Source organism: Hemitrygon akajei, chromosome 26 (genome assembly GCF_048418815.1).
Source record: "Hemitrygon akajei chromosome 26, sHemAka1.3, whole genome shotgun sequence".
NCBI classification, from domain to species: domain Eukaryota; kingdom Metazoa; phylum Chordata; class Chondrichthyes; order Myliobatiformes; family Dasyatidae; genus Hemitrygon; species Hemitrygon akajei.
In genome coordinates this window covers 35,976,145-35,987,293 of record NC_133149.1, presented here as the reverse complement: position 1 = coordinate 35,987,293, position 11,149 = coordinate 35,976,145, and positions in this window count along the sequence as shown.

Sequence of the window (11,149 nt, the reverse complement as noted above, 5' to 3'; positions counted from 1 at the left end):
AAGAGCTGGGAAGTCGATCAGTGAAAGAGATACAGGGCTGGAGAAGGGGGAGTCTGATAGAAGAGGACAGAAGGCCATGGAAGAAAGAAAAAGGGGGGAGGAGCACCAGAGGGAGGTGATGGGCAGGCAAGGAGATAAGGTGAGAGAGAGGAAAGGGGATGGGGAATGGTGAATGGTGGGGCATTACTGGAAGTTTGAGAAATTGATGTTCTTGCCATCAGGTTGGAGGCTACCCAAACAGAATATAAAGTGTTGTTCCTCCAAGGCCTCATCGCGACAGTAGGGAAGGCCATGGATTGACGTATCAGAATGGGAATGGGAAGTGGAATTAAAATAGGTGTCTACTGGGAGATCCCACTTCCAAGGGCAAGGCAGATAGAATACAATGTGGGGGAAATGTGAGGTTGGCCATTTGGATATTAAAAAAATAGAAATGTTAAGTTTAATTTTAAATTATAAGAGATCCTATGTGGCCTGTAAGAAAATTGGTGAAAAAAATTGAGTCTTAATAATGAACACCAATAGAACTACTGGATTCTTATTAAAAAGCCATCTAGTTCGCTAATGTCCTTAAGGGCAAAGAATCTGATATTCTTATCCAGTATGGCCTACGTGTAGCTCTGAAAATGGCCTAGTTAGACACTTAGTTCATGGCAGTTAGGAATGGGTAATAAATGCAGGCATTGCTTGTTGATGCCCAGATCTTAAAAACTGAACATTAAAAATGGTCATTATTTTAGGAGTTGAACATAAAAGTGAAAACATCTTGCTCGTTATTTAAAGTGAGGTCACATCTGGAATACTGCATACAAGTATAGTTTGACTACAAATAGAAGAACATATTAGTGATAGAGGGAAAGCAGTAACTATTCAGCAGATTGATTCCTGAGATTTTATATGAGGAGTGGCCTATGCTCTCTTGTGTTTAAAAGAATAAATGGAGATCTTAGAAGGTTCTTAAAGGGCTTGACAGGATAGATCTGGGGAGAATATTTTCCCTGCATCAGCTGTTCCTTGCGTCTGTAATTGGATCCTCAACCTCCTAACCAGAAGACCACAATCTGTGCAGATTGTGATATCCTCTTTGCTGACGATCCACACTGGTGCACCTCAGGGGTGTGTGCTTAGCCCACTGCTCTACTCTCTATATACACATGACTGTGTGGCTAGGCATAGCTCAAATACCATCTACAAATTTGCTGACGATACAACCATTGTTGGTAGAATCTCAGATGGTGACGAGAGGGTGTACAGGAGCGAGATATGCCAACTAGTGGAATGGTACCGCAGCAACAACCTGGCACTCAATATCAGTAAGGCGAAAGAGCTGATTGTGGACTTCAGGAAGGGTAAGACGAAGGAACACATACCAATCCTCATAGAGGGATCAGAAGTGGAGAGAGTGAGCAGTTTCAAGTTCCTGGGTGTCAAGATCTCTGAGGATCTAACCTGGTCCCAACATATTGATGTAGTCATAAAGAGGGCAAGACAGCAGCTATACTTTATTAGGAGTTTGAAGAGATTTGGCATGTCGACAAATACACTCAAAAACTTCTATAGTTGTACCGTGGAGAGCATTCTGACAGGCTGCATCACTGTCTGGTATGGAGGGACTACTGCACAGGACCGAAAGAAGCTGCAGAAGGTTGTAAATCTAATCGACTCCATCTTGGGCACTAGCCTACAAAATACCCAGGACATCATCAAGGAGTGGTGTCTCAGAAAGGCAGCATCCATTATTAAGGACCTCCAACATCCAGAGCATGCCCTTTTCTCACTGTTACCATCAGGTAGGAGGTACAGAAGCCTGAAGGCACACACTCAGCGATTCAGGAACAGCTTCTTCCCCCTGCCATCTGATTCCTAAATGGACTTTGAAGCTTTGGACACTACCTCACTTTTTTAATATACAGTATATCCATTTTTGCACATTTTTAAATAATCTATTCAATATACATAATTGATTTACTTGTTTATTTATTATTGTGTTTTATTGTATTTATTATTATTATTATTTTCTCTCTCTGCTATATTATTTATTACATTGAACTGCTGCTGCTAAGTTAACAAATTTCACATCACATGATAATAAACCTGATTCTGATTCTGATGTTCAGAATGAAAGGTCATAGTCCTCAAAATTTTGGGTTGTCATATGCACAGAGATTATCAAAATGTTTCACTAGATTCTGAAATTGTCTACCTAAAAAGGCTGTAGATGCCCACTCCCTTAGAAGATTCAAGACAGACAACAGTATATTTTTAAATGTTAAGATCAATGGATAAGGGGTTAATCCAGTAAAGTGGTACGTGGGTAGAAGGTGGGTAGAACTTGAAACATCAGCCATCCATTTCCCTCTATAGTGTTATCTGAGCTGCTGAGTTCCTCCAGTGCTTTGGATGTTGTTCCAGATTCCAGTTTCTGCAACCTCTTGTGTCTATGGTTAGAAGAATTCATAGAAACATTTCGAATGTTCAAACGTTGAAAGGGTTGGACAGAGTAGATGTGGAATGGCTGTTTCCCTTGGTGGGTGAGTTCAGGACAAGAGGTCACAGTCTTAGAATTAGAGGGTACCCATTTAAAACAGAGATGAGGAGAAAGTTTTTTGGCCAGAGGGTCGTGGATTTATGGAATTCGTTGCCACATACAGCTGTGGAGGCCCAATCATTGAAGGTTTTTAAGGAGGAGATTGACAGGTATCTGATCAGTCAGGGTATCAAGGGATATGGGGAAAAAAGCCGGAAATTGGAACTAGACAGGAGAATAGTTTAGCTCATGGTGGAGTGGCGGAGCAGACTCGATGGGCCAAATGGCCTACTTCTGCTCCTTTGTCTTGTGATCTTGTGAAAATTGTGATCTTATTAAATGGCAGAGCAGGCATTTATTTCACCTGCTCTTGTGCGTTGCTAATAAAGCTCAAATAATCCATTTTCTTTTCAAATACCACAAATGAAAAAGGAGAAATTTACCCTACATTAAGGAAATATCTCATGATTAAACATTTGAGGTATGGGAAAAGAAACCGATAGCTTGACTGAATGTACACAAATGGGGACTATGTGGAACAGCCTGGTCAGAAAAATTGCAGAAGAGAAAGTGAAAATCGATTGGAAGTTGAAGAGAGAATTGGATAGTTGCCTGCCAGAATAACACTGGACAACAAAGATTTTGCTTCCTGAGTACTTTTTGGTGTAGCTTGTGGTTTATGGGGAAAATTACCATGAAATTTCCCTATCATTCGCCATTGTTTTGAAATCACTGGCAGCATATTGGTTATTTCCATTCATAATTTATGTCAGAATAACTGATGCCAAAATTAAGGAAGACTTTTTTCTTGGTCCACAAATCAAACAGATCATCAATAACAGGCAATTCGAAGAACTTCTAGTGGGACTGGAGAAAATCACAAGGAAAGTATTCAAGAATGTTGTGGAAAATTTTCTTGCAACTACAGAGCACCAATCTACATTCAGCTGGTTGACAACATGCTTCATGCATACAAAAGCATGAAGTGTAACATGTCACTAAAGATTCACTTTCTGTATTCCCATTTAGACTTCTTCCCCACAAATCTTGGCACTGTCAGTGATGAGCATGGCGAAAGGTTTCACCAGGACATTACGGTCATGGAGAAACAGTATCAGGGCAACTGGACTCCATCAATGCTGGCTGATAATTGCTTCACATACTGAGTACAAATGAAAATTCTGAACAAAACATTTTTAGCTTAGTTGAACTATTGCAAAGTGTCAGCATCATTATGTAATTAAATGCATTATATTCAATAAAAGTTAATTTCTTGTTTCTCCAAATTCCTACGTGATACAAGTAGTCTGAAATTATATTTGTGTTCAGTTTCATGCAGTCTATCATAAATAAAAACAATTTCTGAGGAAGCAACACTTTTGGAAAAAAATTGTTGTTCAGTGTAATTGACTGAGAAATAATGAATAAACTAATAAAATGGGCAGACAAGCACACCAGGAGCAAAGATGCCAAAACCTGCACTACCTTGGATTGTTTGAGGTTATTATAGCCAACAGAACTCAGTGAATAGCCAACTGAAAGATACTGTACTAAAATGAAATCCAGAAAGGATGGTTTTGACAGAGCATTGATAAAAATTAGTGAGGGTTGACAGGGACATGCAAAATTTCTTTAGCCTCTTAAGGGAGTAGAAGCATTGATGAGCTTTCTTGACCATGGTTGTACCAGGACAGGCTATTGGTGATGTTCACTCCTGGAAACTTGAAGCTCTTAACCTTCTCGACTTCAACACCATTGATGTAGAGGGAGCATTTGCACTACCCCGCTTCCTGAAGTTAATGATCATCCCTTTTATTTTGCTGGCAGTCAGAGAAAGCTTGTTCTCATGACACCATGTTACCATGTTCTGAGTTCTCTAACTGGCTGCATCACTGTCTGGTATGGGGGATGGGAGTTGGCTACAACACAAGATCAAAAGAAGCTGCAGAAAGTTGTAAAGTCAGTCAGCTCCATCATGGGCACTAACCTCCATAGTATCCAAGACATCTTCAAGGAGCGTTGACTCAAAAAGACGGCATCCATCATTAAGATCTCCCATCACCCAGGTCATGCCTTGTTCTCATTGTTACCATCAGGGAGGAGGTACAGAAGCCTGAAGGCACCCACTCAACAATTCGGGAACAGCTTCTTCCCCTCTGCCAGCTGATTTCTGAATGGACATTGAACCTATGAACATGACATCACTACTATTTTATTTCTATTTTTGCACTACTTGTTTAATTTAACTACTTTATATATGTACACACAGATACTGTAATTCACATTTTTTTCTATTATTATTTATTGCATTGTATTGCTATTATAAAGACAACTAATTTCACGGCATATGCCGGTGATATTAAAGCTGATTCTGATTCCTTCCTGTACTCTGACTCATCGTTATTTGAGATACAGCTCACTGCAGTGGTATCATCTGCAAACTTGTAGATGGAGTTGAAGCAGAATCTGGCAACACAGTCATGAGTGTACAGGGTGTAGAGTAAGGGGATGAGGACTTAACCTTGTGGTGCCAGTGTTGAGGGCAATTGCGGCAGAGGCATTGCTGCCTATACTTACTGAACACAATTTATTGGTCACAATCATTCCACAACTATTAAGCACAATAAATCAAGAAGGCTATAAGGTTTAATGAAGACAAAAAAAAATCTAGAAATGTTCAGCAAGTCAGACAGCATCTGTGGAAGGAGAAAGAAAGTTAACATTTCAGACTAATGGGTCACAATGTCATGATATCTACTCAATTATCCTTTTTCAGTTGTCTATTGTGGGTTATCTACAAAGGTTTCCTGCTTCAGATCAGAGGAGCATATATCAGGTGAGCAGACTAATTCCTCGATAAGAGAGAGCACTGGTCTAGATAAATGTGATGTCAGGCAAATGCCGGGTACCAGAAGTTTGAGCTTGTCAACAGGGGCTGCACTTAAAACCAAGACAATTTTCAGACAATCTTGATTAATTAATTGCAGGTCCTGATGAAGGGTCTCATCCTGAAATGTTGACTGTTTACTCCCATCCATAGATGCTACCTGACCTACTGAGTTCCTGCAGCATTTCATGTGTACAGCTCTAGATTTCCAGCATCTGCAGTACCTCTTGTGTCTTCAAATTGCTTTCTTGTAATACTGGGTCAGTGACAAGGGCATGAGCTTATCTCCACAATAATATGCAACAAATGTTCTCAACTGAAAATGATATTGCCTGCAGTGCACTGTGAGTGTACTCATTGCATTTACAAGGCATGTACAATACTTCCAGCTTACATTGTTGCAGGACTTACCTAATATACAGTACAGCATATTGTTTCAGTTTTCAGAGTTTCCTCAAGGTGGCAGGAAAGAGAGCTACACACAGTCCGATATGACAAGGAGTCAGGGCCCATCTGCAGAGCAGGAGGAAGCGGCACAGGCTACAATGGCAGAAAATCATCCTGCAGCACAAACCATTAAACAGGTAACCGTATCACAAAAGAACAGATTAGATTGGAAAAGTGTGTTTCACAAGGGAGATGCCTGACACTGCTGGGCTGCAGTCAAAAAGATTCAAGTTTATTTATCACTTGTACATTAAAGCATAAATGTGTCATTTGCAATAACAATCAAGTCACCCAAGGGTGTGCTGGGGCAGCCCATAAGTGTTGTCACACGTTCTGGCATCAAAGTAACATGCTCACAATGCTCAGCAGAACAACACAAAACACAAGCAGCAAAGCAACAAGCCCAATTCCTCTCTCCCATCCACGCACGTACACAGGACTAGCCTTTAGCCACCAGCCTCGGTGAAGGTCAAACCCAGTCAGTGATGCTGACCAGTGAAGTCAGGTGAGCACCAAGATATAGAAGGAGGACTTCCTCGGAAATTAGTACACATTATGATGAATCTGATCCAAAAGGCAGTGTTCTAAGATGCTGTGGAAATGTGAGGATCTAAATTTTGTGATAACACTATAAGATGCCAAGCATCAGACTGGCAGTCAATGTTTAATTCCTTGCAATTTACCTACTGTCTGTTACTCAGAAATCATCGTTTGGAGAAGATACATCCAAAAGTGAGTTCCTTTTTCAGAGATGTTTTAGCAGCAGTAGGATTGAGTGTGGGCATCAAAAATATGACTGTAGGTCGATTGTTGGGCAAATTGGGCTGCATTGTCAGAGGGTAGATGCAACTTTGAAAGAGATTATTTCCTGATTAAGTGAAACAAAGACTATATGCAGCTGCCCCCTAAGGTTTTAAATCAAGATGTTGTTACTTACCCTTCAGACTTCATGGAATGGCTCTGTTATTTTGAATTGCTATGATTCTAAATATCCATTAGAGTATTTTGCTGCAAGCATTTTTAAGTTGATCATTTGATTAGTCTCTGGAAGAGCTGCTAGGCATGAAGGTACTTAGTCTCTGAGATGAATTAACAATGTAGCGGGGGTTAAGTTAAAAAGGAAGGACACTGTATAGACAATGAGAAATAATATGAATGTTTATCTAAGACTTCACAGTGATTATAATTGGCCTAATTCATTTGCCTTCTTTTATGAGCTGTTACAAAGTCAAGCTGAAATTAAGAACCAAGTTGAGAACTTCAGCCTATTACTTAGCGGGGGGTGGGGGGGGGAGAAAAGTATGTGTTCATTATATAAGTAACTTTATGGAAATCATTATTAGTTGCAGTATGTTCGAATCATAAAATTTGCATTAACATACTGAATTACATGTTCTAAAATGATTCCTTTGATCTTGTCAAGGCTTACATGGCCAGTGCTTTGAGAATAAGTGGAGGAAGGGGAAAGTAATACAAGATTTCTGAGAATCTTTGGAGGATCAAATACTGCCTTATAGCACATTTATAAAGCCTGGCATACGGCTCTTACTGCTGAGGGTGTGTGGACTAAATGACTCTTTGCCCTTATCATCTTCTTGCCACAGCTGCTTGTTGTCATTCTGATGTGTGTCTTGGCTGCTAGTCCACCCTTGCTCCACTTTAGCAGACAACAGCTGAGCTTGTATGATGGTCAAATTATGCACTGTACAGCAAACCAAAGCAAAGAATGTAATCTAACTGCACAGTTCTATAGATCTACAGGCAATAAAAACCATGAGTGGCACGGTAGTGCACTAGCTTTATAGCGCTAGCAATAACCAATCAGGGTTCGACTCCTGCTGCTGTCTGTAAGGGTTTGTGCATTCTCTCAGTGACCACATGGGTTTCCTCCAAGTGCTCTGGTTTCCTCCCACATTCCAAAGACATAAAGTTAGGGTTAGTGAGTTATGGGCATGTTGGCAATGGAAGTGTGGCAACACTTGCGGGCTGCCCCCAGTGCAATCCTTGTTGATTTGATTTGACACAAACAACACATTTCACTGTATGTTTTGCTGTACATGTGACAAATAAATTTAATCTTTCATCTTTAAATCTCATTTGAGCAGCATTATTCCAATGTTCACTAAGCTCCTGGAGGCAGTTGTAGCTTGGGCATTTGATGTATATTTAGATGTGAATAAAGTGATCAGCCACTTGAGCAAATGACACTCCAAAACCCCCAAAATCGGGCCTTTGGGCAGCTATGTAAGGATGAATGATTGATGGGAACTGTCAACCTACCTAAAATTAACCTGCTGACTGATGGAGAAGTATAAGTCTAGACTTGTGGAGTAGAGAGTGTTGAATACCAGCCATTAACAAACTGTAAAATACATCATATAGACAGTAGACTTGGACAAGAATAATCCTGACAATGGAGTTCAAAGCGAGGATTAGCCTGACCTCAACTGTGAGAGCAATGCATGTATGTGCATGAGTCTGTACTGAAGATCTTATGAAGTCACAGGTGAGTACTGCCTTAGGCATAGATGTTAATCCTCTAAATCAGGGGTTCCCAACCTTTTTTTATGCCATAGACCAATACCATTCCTCCAAGAGGACCACAACCTTGTTGTTGGGTTTGGAGGCTTGCATGCCTCAATGATTCAGACAGCTCTGTTGGCTGGAGTCAAGGCCTTATGCTTTGGCTCTTGGTAGGGTCACCCATGTCAACCTGTTCAAAGGGTAGAAGCCAGACTAATAGTGGTTCACCGGTCCTCCAGGTTCGGGGGTTCAGCTCAGGGCTAACAACCCTGACTGGACAAACAAAATTGTTATGGAAACAGTAATGAAGAATCCTTCTACATCTAAGTGCGATGGTATTCCTGAATCTCGACTCAGGACTTGCATGACTGACGACAGTGAAAACTGAGAGGAAGCTACTGACACAATGAAGGAAGCCCTGAACACCGCCAGAGATTGAGGACCTTTGTTGCTGCCCTAAATGCCAGAGGCGTAATGGGCAGTAAGTAAGTACCAATACCATTAAGCAAGGGGTCCATGGATCCCAGGTTGGGATCCTCTGCTCTAAACCGTGGATGACAGCATGGCTCTCAGTGAAACCTTGATAGATAAGGTATTGACCTTTCGTGTGCCTCCTGTGGTGTGATTACTGTGAGCAAGCTGTAGTGTCTTTTTTATACCTCTTATCATTCATGAAGTGAGTTGGCTATTGCATGCCAGCTTTGACCACAGCAGATGCAAACAAAAGCCAGGTTTCACTGTGACCTGTGAGCACATGCAGTGTAACAGTCTGACCATCAATGGTGATTTAATGTAACTGGCCCATTAGATTAGATTAGATTCAATTTTATTGTTGTTGTGCCGAGTACAGATACAAAGCCAATGAAATGCAGTTAGCATCTAACCAGAAATGCAAAGAATAGTGTTATTTACAAAATAACTGCAAATAAAAAGTAAGTGCTACAGCACACAAATATAAAAGTACTGAGACAGTACAATATGCTTAGCGCTGTGACGTGAGGTTCAGCAGGGTCACAGCCTCAGGGAAGAAGCTCTTCCTGTGCCTGCTGGTGTGGGAGTGGAGATTCCCGTAGCACCTACTGGATGGGAGGAGAGTAAAAAGTCCATGGTTAGGGTGAGATGCATCCTTGATAATGCTTTTCGCTCTGCCCAAGCAGCGTTTATGGTAGATGTTCTCAATGGTGGGTAATTGAGTGCCGATAATCCGCTGGGCAGTTTTCACCACACGCTGGGGTGCTTTGAGATCCGATACGGGACAATGTCATACCACACTGAGATGCAGTTGGTGAGTATGCTCTCAATGGTACAGCAGTAAAGGTCCATCAGTATCCTCGGACAGAGGTGAGCTGTCTTGATGCTCCGCAGGAAATAAAGGCACTGTTGTGCCTTTTTGATCAGGATGGAGGAGTTCAGGGACCAGGTGAGATCCTTGGAAATTTGGACACCAAGGAATTTGAAGCTTGATACACGCTCCACTACAGCTCTGTTGATGTAGATGGGGACATGAGTGTGGCTCCTAGCATGCCTGAAGTCCACAATGATCTCCTTGGTCTTCTGGGTGTTAAGGGCCAGGTTGTTGTTGGCACACCACGCGACCAGGTGCTGGACCTCGTCCCTGTAGGCCGTCTCGTCATCCCCTCTGATCAGGCCAACCACCATGGTGTCGTCTGCAAACCTGATTATGGAGTTAGAACCATGTACAGGAACACAGTCCTAGGTGAAAAGGGCGTATAGAAGAGGGCTCAGCACACAGCCTTGAGGCACGCCGGTGTTCAGGGTGAGAGTAGAGGAGGAGAGGTTGTCTAACTTAACAGATTGGAGTCTGTTAGTCAGAAAGTCCAAGGTCCAATTGCACAGGGATGAGCTGATACCAAGCTGGTGAAGTTTGGCGATCAGCTTGGAGGGGATCACAGTATTGAATGCCGAACTAAAGTCAATGAACAGCATTCTGACGTCAGAGTTGGGGCTGTCCAGGTGGGTCAGGGCAGACTGAAGTGCCATGGAGATGGCGTCCTCTGTTGACCTGTTGGTGCGATAGGCAAATTGATGGGGGTCCAGGGTAGTGGGCAGACAGGATTTCAGATGTGACAGAACCAGTCTCTCAAAGCACTTTGCAATGATGGGGGTGAGTGCAAATGGGCGGAAGTCATTCAGGCCCGTGGCAGTGGAATGCTTCAGCACTGGCACGATGGTGGCCAGGGACAGATTGAAAATGTCCGTGAAGACCCCAGCCAACTGCCCTGCACAGACTCTGAACACACGGCCAGGTATTCCATCCGGACCAGCTGCCTTCCGTACATTCACCCTGCTCAGGGTGGCGCACACATCGGAGGTGGAAAGTGAGAAAGGCAGTTCACCAGGTGGAAGATCCGCTTTGAGGGTGACCTCCTAGTTCTCTTAGTCAAAGCGAGCATAGAAGTAATTGGGCTCATCAGGGAGGGAAGCAGAGCTGGAAGGGGGCACAGTACTAGGTGGTTTGAAGTCTGTAATGACCTGTATGCCATGCCACATGTGCTGGGGGTCCAAGGAGTTGAAATGCTCCTCGATTCTCTGTTTGTATGTGTGTTTAGCCTGAGAGATTCCCCTCCTCAGGTATCATTCTTCAAGATTCAAGATTGTTTAATACAGTAATTGTTACTCCAGATCCAATGTAGCATATAAAAAACACACTAAGATAAAGAACACAATAAAAAAAAGCTATAAACACACAAGGTAGCTTATATACATAGATGGATTGTATGTACTGTAAATAAGGTGACGCTAGG